General features: G+C 40.9%; 1 protein-coding gene across 12 annotated transcripts in view; it reads right to left on the bottom strand.

Moving 5' to 3' along the window:
* LOC129764804 (pleckstrin homology domain-containing family G member 5) overlaps positions 1-17,041 on the bottom strand; it is a 297,282-nt gene that overhangs the window by 189,846 nt on the left and 90,395 nt on the right. Inside the window, exon 1 of one of the 12 annotated variants that reach the window (XM_055764296.1) lies at positions 6,528-6,942. The exons of the other annotated variants lie outside the window; for them this stretch is intronic. The gene's annotated coding sequence lies outside the window, so the exon portion shown is untranslated. Of the gene's footprint in view, positions 1-6,527; positions 6,943-17,041 lie in introns of those variants that run through there. 12 annotated transcript variants of the gene reach the window in all.

Raw genomic sequence — 17,041 nt, 5'->3', positions numbered from 1 at the left:
GGCAATTTATCTTCGCTGGGCCGTTTTATTCGTTTACGGGGAGCGACCGTTGTCCTTCGCAATCATTACATGCGTAAAATGGATTAGGCTGTTTGGTTCATTATTGTTTATTTAGATATTGTTCAGCTGAAAGCCGTTGTAATCAGGAAAGGATACCTTCATGGAATCCAATAATGGGGACATGATGAAAAACAGAATGTGCACGCTGACACATTGAGCCAAAGAACTCGTTAGGTGTTATTGTCTGAGTTGACATGCCCACCGCTGCCCACAGACTGAAAATGCCACCCGACGTAATTTATATTCGTTTTGCGCATTAATGGCCCTCTCAGATAATTTTTGGCGCTGGTCCCCGTTATGTACACGACGATAATAATTTTTATTGATGAAATTCGCTTTATGTTTTGAGAACATTATCATCATAATAGTATGTTGTATGTCAGAGGTGATATTGCATGTGCGCAAAGGAGAAAACTTTATTTTTCTTTTGTTTTTTGAATATTTCAACAATCTTATGAGATAAAGAATAAAATGCTATGCAATAAAAATCTAAATTTTTCATGGGAAATGTTTCAGGGATTTCTAACCATATTTAGAACATGAAATCATAATTTTTGGCGTAGGATTATGTCTATCGGAGACATTTAGGGTACATATTAAATAAATAATATGTCTAATTGTAGGCACTTATTACTATTTATATAAATATGAGCAATTATAAATTTTCCAATAGTTAATTTGTTAAAATAGTGTTGAATGAGAGCATCTAGTTTTTCATACATTTGAGTAGGCACCAAATCGGTTCCCTAACACGGAGTAGAAAACCAAGCACCGCGACGAAACTCCACTGATCAATCATCTAGTTTGGTGTGTCATCGTGTCACTATCGGTTGCCGACGTGCGTCGAGCGAGTTCAAAAGGTGCCTTCTTCAAGGTATGAGCGTAGTTTAGATTAAGTTTTCTAATAGGACCTCTCTCGAAGTTACAGACGATCGAACTATAAAGTTTAATGTCTCTATAATAACTCCACTGAAAAGCCGCTGAAAACATTAAACTTTATAGTTTGTTCGTCTGTAGCCTTGAGAGAGGTCCTTTTAGAAAACCTAATCTAAACTACGCTCATACCTTGAGAAAGGCAGTTTTTGAACTCGCTCGACGCGCGTCGGCAACCGATGTTGACACGATGACATACCAAAAGCCTAGAGTTTAGGGTATGTTTTCTTAATTTGCCTTTTTCAAAGCTAGAGGCGGTTGAACTGCCAAAGTTTAAAGCTGTTATAATTTAACTCTCTCTCTCTCTCTCTCTCTCTCTCTCGGCACTCCCGTACTCGAGCGAGAGAACAAAAAACAATTCGACGTGGATTATGTTGAAGCCAGTTGCGGCTGCTGAGAGTGGCCGACAGCAAATCATTTGATAAACTATTATCAAAAATTCCATGCAACAAATATTGTAACGTTATCCTTCGTCAATTATACGGTTGTGTCTGGGACAAAACTCTTCATATATATATTTTTATCTTATCTTAAATCTTTTTCTGTTGGAAAGTTCTGATGTTGAATTTTTTTAAAAATCTACCGTGTACGACGTCCTCAAATGCATTCGTGGGCGGTAAACTTCCGTTAAAATTAATCAAAATACGGATCGCAGTGGTACATCCAACTGGTAGTTTACTATGAAAGCATGGATAATAACCAGGGTAAACCAAGAGTTCTCGCTCATGTCGCTAAAAATAAGATTCCAACTGTACGAAAAATTCGTCTCCGAGAAGTTTATCGTCCAAATCGTGCTAGCAAACACCCAATCTGATACTGAAGCAAAATATGCGGTCGCAAGTCATACAGTTAAGGTATGGAAACTCACTAATCGTCAACCATGACGCTTGGTGTACGTTAGTATGGATTACGGACAGCTTTCAGACGAAAATTGTACAAGTACAGCGCTCGTGAAACTGTCTCTAGAAAGTTTGTAACAGATGAGTTACAACACGCTTTTGGATGGTCACAAAACAAGAGCTTTGTAAACAATCAAGAGTTCCAAAAAAAAAAAAAAACAATCAGCATACCTTATTACTCCCACAATGGAGTCCCATGGTTGTTCATCCACAAGGAGCCAGATGTCGCTGCTAGTTGACGTAGTGCGTTCGCAGAATGCACTATGCTTATTGGAACGCACTCTGTTATTTGCATCCAAGTGCATGAAGATCCATGCGGAGTAATTTCAGTAGTTTTATAAAAAATATATGAATCAGAAAATTGTATCTCTTAATTAAAATTGAATACTTTATTTCTCTTGAATTATAAAGGGTGTGTCACATCAAATTGCATCACGGAAAAAACGCTGTAGAAATTCGCCCAGTAGACCGATCCTTTTGAAAATTTTAGACAGTAAAATAAAAACTATTAAACAACTTTTGGCATTTTCTTTTTATTCATACTTCGAGCCCAAGCCCGTATGCTCGCACCTTCCTCTTTACCCCGTCCATAAGGTTCTGTACAACGTCAGGTTGTAGTTTTTTTTGAACAGAAATCCATTTTCTTTTGAAGTCCGCCTCCGATTTGACAACTTTTGGGTTCTTCCGGAGGACCTGCTTCATAATCGCCCAATATTTCTCTATTGGGCGAAGCTCCGGCGCGTTGGGCGAGTTCATTTCTATTGGCACGAAGGTGACCCCGTTGGCTTCGTACCACTCCAACACGTCCTTTGAATAGTGGCACGAAGCGAGATCCGGCCAGAAGATGGTCGGGCCCTCGTGCTGCTTCGATAGTGGTAGTAAGCGCTTCTGTAGGCACTCCTTAAGGTAAACCTGCCCGTTTACCGTGCCGGTCATCACGAAGGGGGCGCTCCGCTTTCCGCAAGAGCGGATCGCTTGCCACACCATGTACTTTTTGGCAAACTTGGATAGTTTCTGCTTGCGAATCTCCTCCGGAACGCTGAATTTGTCCTCTGCGGAGAAGAATAACAGGCCCGGCAGCTGACGAAAGTCCGCTTTGACGTAGGTTTCGTCGTCCATTACCAGGCAATGCGGCTTCGTCAGCATTTCGGTGTACAGCTTCCGGGCTCGCGTCTTCCCCACCATGTTTTGCCTTTCGTCGCGGTTAGGAGCCTTCTGAACCTTGTATGTACGCAGGCCCTCCCGTTGCTTGGTCCGCTGGACGAATGAACTTGACAAATTCAGCTTATTGGCGACATCCCGGACCGGACTTCTCGGATCACGTCTAAACTGCTTAACTACGCGCTTGTGATCTTTTTCACTGACGGAGCATCCATTTTTGCCGTTCTTCACCTTCCGGTCGATGGTTAGGTTCTCGAAGTATCGTTTTAGTACTCTGCTGACCGTGGATTGGACGATTCCCAGCATCTTACCGATGTCCCGATGTGACAACTCCGGATTCTCGAAATGAGTGCACAGGATTAATTCACGACGCTCTTTTTCGTTCGACTACATTTTTCCAAATTTACGAAAAATTGACAGTGAAGAATGGCCAACGTGATCTATACACTCTTATCTGATTATAAGCGAAAGGCTGAAGATATAATTCCTAAAAATTAAATTTCTACAGCGTTTTTTCCGTGATGCAATTTGATGTGACACACCCTTTATTTATACAACATATTTATATTTTAGAAATCAAATAAATTGTCAATGTGAAAGATGAATGATTGATAGGAGCCTACCCTACAATAGCTTTGGTTTCGGTTATCGGCTCGGATAATGAGCTATAACGTCTAGCGCAAGTCAAATGGGAAACAGTAGTTTTAAGCCAACTGTCAACACAAATTTAAATCTGCACGAACAATGTTCGCAACTACAAGAAACTTGGCGTCTACGTTTTGGCGCCAACCGGACGTGCGCTACCAGTGAGCGAGAGAGAGCGTGAGGCGGATAGCGATGAGAGAGCGCAGAGTATATAAGGCCATCCACCCGTAGTGTCAACCTCTTGTATTTTGTTGGGAAGTCACCTGTGTATTAAGCTACGCGATTCTACTCGAGTACGATCGATTGGAGAGTCAGCTATACTTTGTGCTTAGGACTGTTTCAAGGTGATATTGTTGCCAATTCACCGTCACACGGTGACAATAGGCGGAAGAAGTGAAGTGGTACGCTTTGTGTTTTGGGAGTGGTTTCGATAGGACTGCCTGTCAACGTTTATAATCTTGTATTTTGTTGGGAAGTCACCTGTGTATTAAGCTACGCGATTCTACTCGAGTACGATCGATTAGAGAGTCAGCTATACTTTGTGCTTAGGACTGTTTCAAGGTGATATTGTTGCCAATTCACCGTCACACGGTGACAATAGGCGGAAGAAGTGAAGTGGTACGCTTTGTGTTTTGGGAGTGGTTTCGATAGGACTGCCTGTCAACGTTTATAATCGAACCACTCGCCACGTGTCTGTTTCCGCCAATGACTTCCACCACCAACGGAAGTCAACTCTTGCGTGTATACAAGAAGAACTAGTGATCTCGAGTAGAAGTGATAGCCCGTCAACACACAGTTCCGAATACGGAGGCGAGCGAATAACCCCTTTTGGAAGCACTCGGCTCGTCCCTGCCGGTGAACGGACTCGACCCACGATCGGTGAAGCGCACATGAAGAACGTGGCCCGAACCAAGCGGGCAGTGCGGAACTCACACCACTACAACGTCAGCGAAGCGATCGGAGAATCGCACAACAAGGTACGCTATCTCTGCAGATCTCTCTCTCTTGCGCTGTGCCCGCCATCTACCGCCGGTTGTCCATCGCCGGATCGTCAGACTCACCAACGGCCGCAACGCGACATGCTAGCCAACGATTCCCCACCTCTTTTGTAAATTTAATGTAAGAGTAGTGAATATAAGAAAAACATGAATTTAGAATTTGACGTTACTTTTCAATCTCAATCAAAAAAAAGAGATCCATCAGTGTGAGGTCATCTACAAGCGAGTAAGTGTCGGTTTGTCGGTTCTTCCCTTGCTTTGCCCTGATTAAGTTGAGCTAGCAGGTTTTGAAAGGAGACAGTGATAGGCTGTTTCAAGCTTACATTCGCTTTCGCTGACAAACTTGTTCGATAATGTCTGATTCGATCTGGAATAGCCGAAAGAGTTTGTATATCTGACTTACGCTCGAAGCAGTCCCGCATCATCATACGCCTGAAGTCATGTATCCATTTCACATCCATACACCACGAATGTGGCTCGATGTTGTGAATGAACAATTTTAGAATTCAATTGAATTCAACATATTTGCTTTGTAAGTAAAGCATTTGAACAAATGCAATGTAACACCAAATCATGCATTGTAATAGATTATGTTATTCGTTACAAGTAAATTTGATGACAGCATTTTGCCTAATTTACCCCACTTTCATGCATTTTCAATCCCGATTTCCCCAGGTTGCTTGCTTTTGAAGTCTGTATTGGGGAATCCGTAAATCGAACCAATCAAAACGTGGCAGTTAGGGCGTTTAGATAATGCTTGACATTTTACAGTTATTCAATTGTTTATCTCATAAAAATAAAATTTTATTAATTGTGATAGATGCGTAGAAATATTTCCAGTCAATTGATGCAAAAATCTTTCCGATCTATTGAGAAATGTTCGAGTTATAAGCATTCGAAATCTTTCATTTTTTCCTGCATGTTCTGTGTTAAGATTTTTATTTAAATGTTTTTAGGGAAACAACAAATGTTTTTAGGGAAACAACGGGATGTATTGGCAAACTAAGACTTTGTTTCGTGTCTGGATGTACGAGAGCGGTCCGATAAGTACTTAGCCTCATCGCCCGATGGTGTTTAGTATCGCGAGAGAGATTACTTATCGCGTAGTACATTCTCGTAAACGGCTACTGTCAAAATTTCAGCCGAAACGGACTCGTAGTTTTGTTTTAACCGTGTGTGGAAGCAGGCGTTTCCGCGGATCCCAGAAAAATGAAAAAAAATTGGTCGAATTGCACTACGAACTGCTGCCCCATCCACCACATTATTCAGTTTTTTTTTGTTTGCAAACTTGAAAAAGTCACTCGCCTGGCAGAAATTTGAGTCAAATGAGGAGGTCATCGCAGCCGCGAAGGCCTACTTTGCAAATCTCGAGGAAACGTATTTTTAGATGGATTAAAGAATTTGAAGTATCGCTGGGTTAAGTGTATCAAGCTTAAAAGGAGACTATGTTGAGAAATAAATCGCCACTTTTCCAAAAAAAAAATGTTCTTTTTTCTGTAGGATAAGTACTTATTGGACTGCCCTCGTATGTCTTCTTGAAAGCTATCGATCTCCGTGTGTGATTGTCTCAATCTTTGTACATCCCTTGCTATCCATCAAATAATATGTTACGCTACCAACCTCGAATTGCCCGCAGGTAATTGTTCATTTTGTCGTAATCTTAAGATTCTAATTTTAATAGTTTTGTTTTTAGTTTTTGGAAGTATTGCGACCGCACGCTACCAAAATTAACGTTCACCGCATTTCGAAGTATCAGGATAATTACTGTAATTACAGAAAGATAATCTTGGGTCACGTGGTCAACCGCTTCTTTCTGTACCGAGAAACTCACTTGCGGCGACTCTACTCAACTGAGGAAACATTTTTCCTCCTTAATGTGGGTGGTACTGTCGTACAAACAAGATCTTTTTACTGTTTCGTCTCCGTCCACTTGTCGGTATTACCGGGCATGTGTTCATGGTGCCGCCGCATCCGCACCCGCACCCGCTTATATCGACAAAGTTAGCAAATTTGCTCCAACGTTTTTCACTTCATCCACCATTCTCCGCTCCGAAGCTTTGAATGGGAAAAGTGTTTTTCTTTCCCCTGTATATCACTTTATCGTTGTTCTCCCTCTATTTCGTTGGCTTTGTCGCTGGGATTCTATTCAATGACGTTTGTAAATCTAACGCGGGCCGAGTCGATGGGATTATCGTGTGCAAAAGGCATTACAGCTTTCCGGCCCCCTCCTCGTTGGAAAGTAGCTAAAGAGCAGGGATAGCTTTTTTTTGTTCAAGGTTGTTCATGCGTTAGCTGGAAACGATGATGGTTGTTGTTTTTGTCTGAGCGCGGAATGGCGAACCACCGGGGGAAATGGCTTATAATTATGCAAAAACTATCTGTTCGGTTCCGTCAAGTTAATCCCGGCAGCGGTTCTGAATGATTGATGTGTAGGTTGCCGCAGAATGCAGTAAATTCATTAGAAAACATCACCTCTATCTCTGTATTGATTATTGTCCGGAACGTTCGTCTGGTGTACCGATATTTCTGTAGCAGGATTTTGTGTAGAGCAAACTGTAGCTATTTGTATACTAATAGAATTTGTAAACTAAACAGATAATGAGAGGTGGATGAAATGGATTGTAAGATATACTATTAAATGAAACTGAGCTATACGGTGTGACAAAAATTCCATAAGCCATAAATGGAACGGGAAATCCATTCAAGCCGCATATGCCATGACGAAAGTCAAACACTAATGGGAAACACTTGATTCTGCAACGCAGCCTGGATGATGATGGCTAAAGAGTTTGAAGTCATAATCGACGGTTTTGGATCAATACGAAGAGGACTCCTTCGTTAATTCATCAAGAAACATTAGCTCCTATCATGGATAATGTATATACTGGAAGCCCTTTATCCAGTCGGGAGGGACACTTTCGACTCTTCTACCAGCGATATTGGGTGCATCGAAGGGATCTTCAAAGGTGCTTCAGCAGGTTAGTACTTATACCTTTCTACAAAACTACTCCCGGTTATGTTAATCGTTTTCAGTGCATCAGCATCAGAGGAATTTCCAAACTTAATCCTAGGTTCTATGGATGTTCTTGAATGGTCCAGTTTTGCACCATTGTTTAACGCCCCGCTCCTATCTAAAGGCCGCTCAAGAAACACACGGATTTCTCTTACCCCCTCACCATAGTCGTGTCACATCTACCGCAGCCAGCAACCATCCCGATCATGTGTACAATACTGGTGAAGAGGGTTTCCAGGCCGTTACAGATGTTGCCATTATAGAGTTGATCGTATCTCTATTACCCAGTCACCATGCGTCTTTTATGTTGCTTCTGGTCAAGAACGGTGAAGATTTTATCGTGCGAACCAAGTGGGACGATATCCTTCATTATAATTCTCAATCTTGCGTTTTTTTACAGCATTAAAAAGAATTCTCTACTGCTAATGAGTTCTGTACATGGAATGGTATCAATTTTCTGTGAAAAGCTTCACTCTGTGCTTAGTACCACGGAAAAAACGAACATTTCGCAGATCCAGCCAGTCATGATGGACCTCAGACCGACGGCATGTTAGTAATGTTCTAAGGATAACCTTTCGTTACTTCTTCCATTCAGAATCTTAGCGCGACCATGGATATCTTCTAGAAATAAAAATGCCGTATAAAGCAGAGCTAAAGGGTGTGTCACATCAAATTGCATCACGGAAAAAACGCTGTAGAAATTTAAATTTTAGGAATTATATCTTCAGCTTTCGCTCATAATCAGATAAGAGTGTATAGATCACGTTGACCATGCTTCACTGTCAATTTTTCGTAAATTTGGAAAAATGTCGTCGAATGAAAAAGAGCGTCGTGAATTAATCCTGCGCACTCATTTCGAGAATCCGGAGTTGTCACATCGGGACATCGGTAAGATGCTGGGAATCGTCCAATCCACGGTCAGCAGAGTACTAAAACAATACTTCGAGAACCTAACCATCGACCGTAAGGTGAAGAACGGCAAAAATGGATGCTCCGTCAGTGAAAAAGATCACAAGCGCGTAGTCAAGCAATTTAGACGTGATCCGAGAAGTTCGGTCCGGGATGTCGCCAATAAGCTGAATTTGTCAAGTTCATTCGTCCAGCGGACCAAGCAGCGGGAGGGCCTGCGTACATACAAGGTTCAGAAGGCCCCTAACCGCGACGAAAGGCAAAACATGGTGGGGGAGACGCGAGCCCGGAAGCTGTACACCGAAATGCTGACGAAGCCGCATTGCCTGGTAATGGACGACAAAACCTACGCCAAAGCGGACTTTCGTCAGCTGCCGGGCCTGTTGTTCTTTTCCGCAGAGGACAAATTCAGCGTTCCGGAGGAGATTCGCAAGCAGAAATTATTCTAGTTTGCCAAAAAATACATGGTGTGGCAAGCGATCTGCTCTTGCGGAAAGCGGAGCGCCTCCTTCGTGATGACCGGCACGGTAAACGGGCAGGTTTACCTCAAGTAGTGCCTACAGAAGCGCTTACTACCACTATTGAAGCAGCACGAGGGCCCGACCATCTTCTGGTCGGATCTCGCTTCGTGCCACTATTCAAAGGACGTGTTGGAGTGGTACGAAGCCAACGGGGTCACCTTCGTGCCAAAGGAAATGAACTCGCCCAACGCGCCGGAGCTTCGCCCAATAGAGAAATATTGGGCGATTATGAAGCAGGCCCTCCGGAAGAACCCAAAAGTTGTCAAATCGGAGGCGGACTTCAAGAGAAAATGGATTTCTGTTCAAAAAAAACCACAACCTGACGTTGTACAGAACCTTATGGACGGGGTAAAGAAGGAAGGTGTGAGCATACGGGCTTGGGCTCGAAGTATGAATAAAAAGAAAATGCCAAAAGTTGTTTAATAGTTTTTATTTTACTGTCTAAAATTTTCAAAAGAATCGGTCTACTGGGCGAGTTTCTACAGTGTTTTTTCCGTGATGCAATTTGATGTGACACACCCTTTATCATCTGATTGCGGTAGCTGCTTATCCAAGACAACGTTAGATATGGGCACCTTTGGCACCACCGTGAAGAAACGGCAAACTTCGACTCGTATTCAACTCATCGTTACCTTCGAAGACATCTAGGTTTACACAAATACGAACGTCGCTTATAGAGCGTGTTTTGCAAAGCCTTATCCGTAGTTTGCTGTCACAAAACTGCTTCAAAAAATTCGAATCCATTTGCTTGTCTATTTGATCGATTGCTTCATGGTTTGAAAACTTGTCTTTGTCGTTCTTATTCGCAAATCTGATGATAATGTATCGTGGCAGTTATAGCAGGACATTTGAGACACTGATGACCAATGCACAATGGTCCAGGAGATGTATTTAAGTGGAAATTAGCATTTAGAGCTCGACAGTTATTCTATAGACAAAAACTGTCTTCGACAAAGTTGTTACATATGATAGAGCGCTCTTTTTTATTTTATCAAAAATAGGGTGACCAAAATTGTCGACGAAATAAAAAATCTAACTTCCTTATCTTTATAGACAGAGATAAACATGGTTCGACAATGTTGTAGTCCTAGTTATTTGAGACATCTTTGTAGAACAAAGTTTTGTTTCCTTATCTTGAAATAACCGATATAGCGCCTTTTTCTAAGTTACGTTGGGGTCAGCATGCAAAAAACTGTTGCTCTAACTTTTATATTTCAAATTATACATACAAACTGTCTTCGGAAGACTTTTAGAGCTTACTGATACAAATATTTTCAAATATTTTGCGATGCAGAACTTGTCAATATCTCAACTTTACTCAAAGTTATTAATATTTCTTCCCAAAAAATACGCGCTCTTCAATTGTTTGTCATTCTTTCTGGGACAAACATAAACAAAGTTTATTGACGGCATTTGAAATAGCATATTTCAATCTACATGATGTGTGATTTTCAACACTTAGCAACTTAGCAACTTAGAAAAAAGCGCTAAATCGATTATATTAATAGATAGAAAAAAGCTTTGTTGTACAAAGTAGTTTAAAATGATTGGGGCTACAACATTGTTGAACTATGTTTATCTCTATCTATAAAGACAAGAAAGTTAGATATTTTATTTCATTGACAATTTTGGTCACCCTATTTTTGATAACATAAAAATGAGCGCTCTATCATATGTAACAACTTGGTTGCAGACAGTTTTTGTCTAAAGAACAAATATCTCACACAAAGTTGTGTTTGGCGCTTTCTATCTAATTTGCATTGGGGTAACCATGAAGAAACGTTTTTTTTGCTTTAACTTTTATATTTCAAATACTACATCAAAATCAATCAATACCAACATTTTTCGATGCAGAACTTGTCAATATCTTAATCCTACTTAATGTTATTGATGTTGTTTTATCTAAAAACTCATGATTTCAATTTTAATTTACTCAAACACAAAAAATACCATAGTTTTGAAAATCACGTATTATATAGAGTGAAATTTGTTCTTTCAACTTCTGTCAACAAACATTTTTTATGTTTGCCCCAGAAACAATGACAATCAAATGAAAAGACCGTGTTTTCGTGAAAAAATATTAATAAGTTTGAGTGAAGTTGAGGTATAGACAAGTTCTGCATCTCAAAATGTTTGCATTAGTAAGTTCTAAAAGTCTTCCGAAAACAGTTTGTATGAATTTGATATATAAAAGTTAGAGCAAAAAAATATTTTTTTTCATGGTCACCCTAACGCAACTTACAAAAAAGGCGCATTATCTTTCTATTTCAAGAGATAGAAAAAAACTTTGTTCTACAAAGATGTCTCAAATGAATAGGACTACAACATTGTCGAACTATGTTTATCTCTATCTATAAAGATTTATTTTTTCTCTATTATAGTGATTTTCAGCACATTTCGGCTGGTTCGTCACTTTTACTTCCATTTTTGGAAGAATGTCGGGAGTGAGAATTGAACTCGTGATCTCTGCGTGAGAGGTATGGATGTTACCACTACGCCAGATCGCCTCCCGCATCTATAAAGATAAGAAAGTTATATTTTTATTTCATCGAAAATTTTGGTCACCCTATTTTTGATAACATAAAAATGAGCGCTCTATCGTATGTAACAACTTTGGCCAAGGCAGTTTTTGTCTAGAGAATAACTGTCGAGCTCTAAATGTTTTTTTTTATCCCATCCGTTTATTAGGCTCATTTAGCAATTCAGCTGTCACAGAGCCGAATTTATTCGTATACATTTTTATGTAAAGATAACTATTGTTGTATATTATTTAGGCTTAAGATTCCTATCCATCGATAAACATTTGTTTTTTTTTATGTATAACACAGTAGCTGTTTAGGCCTAAGAATATTCCAATTCTATCGATACACAACACATGCCGCCTTTGTCGGCGTTAGAATATTCCTATTGTTCGAATGTTCACAGTTGGACTGTTCACAACGGGACTGCTGATATGAGGCTTCCATTGCTGTGTTAGAATTAGCACCAATTACCGATGCAGCAGATCGTAATGTGAGCGGTAAGGGACTGGGATTACCGACACATGATGATTGTTGCGTGGACGTAGTAGCTAGAATAACACACAAAGATGGTCAGTTGAGGGGCCCTGAGTTATTAGCTCATGATCGTTCGCTTAGTAGCGGACACGCAACCAATTAGGCTACGAAGACCCCCCTTCTCTAAATGTTAATTTTCACTTTAATACATCTCCTGGACGATTGAGCAATATCTTATACAGCACGGCGTCTCCTCAAAAATCCTCAAAAGGAATACGTCAAATTAAAGTTTCAGACACATAGTACAATCTGATTCTCCCTTACCACGTTCGTTGCCCTGTCACCCAGATATGGGTGACACCTTCCTCGTTCAAATTGAATTGGGTGTTTCAAAGGAATTCTCTGGAATAGGAACCTAAATATAAATTTAGGATACAGAGAATAATCATAAAATCGAAACCATAAAAATATCATGTTTATATTATACTTTTTAATAATTTATATTACGGATGGTTTGCACTGCTCTTTCTTACTAAACCCATCATATATAACATATAACATATATGAAACATTCCTTTTTTCATGTAAAAGTTATCTACAAGAAATGTTTCATCTTCATTTAACACGTTTAGCCACGATTTCTTTCTTGCAGCCCTTTCCATTTAGTGCGCTTCAAGAGCGTTTGTATAATATCAGTATCGGTGCCAGCTTCCAAAGATACTTATTGTATTAGGCGTGTCGGAAAGTTTCTTAGGTTTTACAACAGATGGCGTAGCTTGAAAGCTTCCGCAAGTACATAAATGCTCTTCAAAGAACATTCAAGCAAAATCCATCTTCTTTCTGGAGTTTCGTACGGAACCGGAAGAACTTGACGCGGATACCGGATAAAATCGTTTATCAATCCAGCAACCCCGATTCACCACTTTCTTCTGCCAATCTCTTTGCCGAATTTTTCCAAAACATGTATGAAAGCAATTCATCTCAACCAACCCGCCAGTATATTGACAGTCTGCCATCTTACAATCTCCGTTTCCCAGTACTTGCGTTTGATGAAGATGTGGTGCATAAAGCACTCAGTTCAGTAGATGCAACAAAAGGACCCGGTCCGGATTTTATTCCCTCGGTCTTCATTTACCGAGTAATACAATCAAATTTAGAATGCTGCATACTGCAAGCTGACATTGAGCGATTAACGGTTTGGTGCCAGGAAAATGGAATGCATGTAAACGCTGAAAAATGCAAGGCCATCACATTTACGCGCTCTCGCTCCCCTATTGTACACGGATACATGTTGCATCTCTCGTCACTGCAGAGAGTCAATCGAATCAAAGATCTGGGAGTTCTTCTTGACAGCAAGCTGCGTTTCCATGAGCACGTCTCGGTCACAATTTCAAGAGCAAATGCGATGGTTGGATATTTGAGACGCAACACAGCTCATTTCGATGACGTCTACGCTCTGAAGTCGTTGTACTGTGCATTTGTTCGCAGCGTCTTGGAATACGCAGTACAAGTATGGGCCTCACATCACGCTGTACATATCCAGCGCATCGAACGTGTTCATAAACGCTTCGTAAGGTATGCTCTACGTGGCCTGCCCTGGAATGATCCAACCAACCTACCACCCCATGAACAGCGCTGTGCACTTATTGGAATGCAAACCCTAGAAAGCCGACGATTGGTGCTACAGAGAATTTTTATTTTCGATGTATTGACAGACAAAATTGACTGCAGCTATCTACTTCGAAACGTTAGCCTACACGCACCATCCCGACAGCTACGCCACCATCGAGTTCTGGCGATGCCTAATCACCGTACCATATATGGGCAAAATAATCCATTAGACGCTTGCTGTCGCGTCTTTAACGAGGTATCTGAACTGTTCGGTTTTTATATTAGTAGGTTAATCTATAAGAAAAGAATTAAGTCCCTATAAGCAGTCTGTACAACCATTAGGTCGAATACGTTTGACATTAAATAAATAAATGAAGAAAAAAGCTGCAAATGTCATCGCATTTTGGTGGAAGTTTATGGTGACCATGCTCCAACTGAGCGAACGTGTCAGACGTGGTTTACACGGTTTAAAAGTGGTAATTTTGACCTGGAAGACGAAGAATGTTCCGGACCGCCAAAAAAGTTTGAAGATGAATAATTGGAGGCTTTACTCGATCAAGATCCGTCCTAAACGTAACAAGAACTTGCAGACACACTTGGAGTAGATCAGAAAACATATTCGATCGTTTAAAAGCAATGGGAATGATCCGAAAGATAAGACATTGGGTGCCGTATGAATTTAGGCCACGAGACATCAAAAGCCGTTTATTCACGTGCGAACAACTGCTCCAACGGCATAAAAGAAAGGGTTTTTTTTTGGATCGAATCGTTACTGGCGATGAAAAGTGGGTCCATTACGATAATCCTAAACGTCGGGCAAAGTATGAATACCCCGGCCATGCATCAACACCGACGGCAGCGCGGAATATTCACGGCCAGAAAGTTATGCTTTCCATTTGGTGGGACCAGCTGGGTGTGGTGTACTATAAGCTGCTAAAACCGAATGAAACCATTACGGGGGACCTCTACCGATGACAATTGATGCGTTTGAGCCGTGCACTGAAGGAAAAACGGCCACAATACGAGTAAAGACACGATAAAGTTATTTTGCAGAACGACATGCTCGGCCGCATGTCGCGAAACCGGTCAGAACATACTTGGAAACGCTGAAATGAGAGGTCCTATCGCACCCGCCGTATTCTCCAGACATTGCTCTGTCCGATTACTACCTTTTTCGATCGATGCAACATGGCCTGGTTGACCAGCACTTCTCCAATTTGGAATTGCCAGAAAGATGGGAAAAAGTTGTGAGTAGCGATGGGCAATACTTTGAGTATTAAATTTGTAACCATTTTTGCAGAGTAAAGCTTTATTTTTTGAAAAAAAAACGAAGAATCTTACCGGTACTCCTATTATAAGTAGAAAATAGTCAGAAATTTGACTAGAAAATATTTAGATTTTGTAAATAATCCGAAAACCGTATATATTTTCATTTTCTTATCTTGTAACTGTCAATCCCAATCAGTCAGCGCATTGCTACCAAAAAACTCAACGTCGGCCCCAGGGACCGACGCGGGGCTCAACGTGTTAATAGTTTAACCACGTTTTCGCGTTGGGCGAAAAACGTGTCGAATAGATCATGAATAAAGAGACATGTTGAGCTTATATGTTTTTGGAGAGCGTTTCTAGACTGGTTAGTTTAAATCGTGTTGTGTACCCAAGTAAGTTCTATGGATCAGTACCTGTATCCAGGTGCATCTTGTGAAACTTCGACGACCGAAAAAAGGTGACCATTCTGTTCACTGGAAGACCATCTAGTAAGTCGTTCCATTCGATAGGAGTGATCACGTTATCTATTGCCTCATAATTCCAATGGATAATTTTAAACAACAATTTGAGTTACCGATTTCGAATGCAGTTTATATGACATGAGACCACTCCACTACGTTCGTGTTGACTAGCGAATGTCTTTCGATTAAATTGAAAGACGGAATAATTGGTAGCGAGTTAGCGATTTTTTTTTGTGAAGCCATATCATATGAGGGGCTTGGAATGCAAGGGGTGTAAATGATTTGATCGATTTCTCTACATCTACTCTCTCTTTTGGTCATAACTTAGCTGCCAACTCATTTCCAGCTGTATTTGGCAATGTGGATGGTAGTTCAGAACCTCATTTATCGGATTCCATAGCAAACCTCAATTGGATCGTTTTTGCAGTTGAGTTATTAATCAAGGAAAAAGTTGACGAAGAGAAATCGATCAAGTACCTTAGACCCCTTGCCTTCTAAGCCCCTCATATATCATAGATCAACATAATAGTCACAAGAAGGGAAGGTGTTTTATCAATACATAAATCATTAGACTATCCATCTATAAGACCTTGTACATCATTGGTCAGATTACTTGGAATCCATGACCAAAACCGATAAGCATGAGCCTGCCACTCACTGAAAAATTCCGGGAAGCCATATAAAAAGGGTCAAATTGCATCACGGAAAAATCGCTATAGAAATTTACCCATAGCGTTTAAATTTACCCATACCCAAATTTTCAAGATAAAATACCTCTCTTGAAAATTTGGGTAGAAGTAGTTCTGAGTGTATTGTTTTTGTATTTATATTGCTGTCAGTGTTTCGGAAATTAGAAGGAATTAAGTCGCCCAAAAATCAACGTCGTGAATTAATTTTGCGCAAGCACCTGGAATATCCTCAACTCTCTCATAGGACATCGGAAAACACATCGGAGTCGTGCAGTCAACGGTGAATCATGCGATAAAACCTTACTACGAAACTCTGATCATCGAACGGAAGGAGAAATGCGGTCATGGATGGATGCTCTGTTACTGAACAGGATCACAAGCGTGTCGTGAAAGCATTCAAGAGTTCCAATGCTTCGGAAGGGGATGAAGAATCTGTCCAAGTCTTTCGTTCAGAGAGCCAAGCACCGGAAGGGATTGCATACGTACAAAGTGCAGAAGGCTCCAAATCCTGACGCATGACAAAATATGGTGGGAAAGTCACGGGCCCGGAAACTGTACACCCAGATGCTAACAAAACCTCATTGTCTCACCATGGATGATGAGACTTACGTCAAGGCGGACTTCCGGCAGCTTCCGGGGCTACTGTTCTTCACCACCCAGGAGGAAGTAAGGAAGCAGAAACTTTAAAAATTTGTCAAGAATACATGATTTGGGAAGCGATCTGCTCATGTGGCAGACGGAGTGCGCTGTTCATGACTACCGGGACTGTAAACGAGCATATCTACTCCAAGGAGCGTCTACAGAAGCGTCTGCTTCCTCCTGGCCGAGTCTAGCTTCGTGGCACTATTCAAAGGATGTCCTGGAGTGATACGAAGC

Source organism: Toxorhynchites rutilus, chromosome 2 (assembly GCF_029784135.1).
Source record: "Toxorhynchites rutilus septentrionalis strain SRP chromosome 2, ASM2978413v1, whole genome shotgun sequence".
NCBI classification, from domain to species: domain Eukaryota; kingdom Metazoa; phylum Arthropoda; class Insecta; order Diptera; family Culicidae; genus Toxorhynchites; species Toxorhynchites rutilus.
Note: the sequence above shows the minus strand (reverse complement) of the source record. Positions and strands in the feature narration are given on the sequence as shown.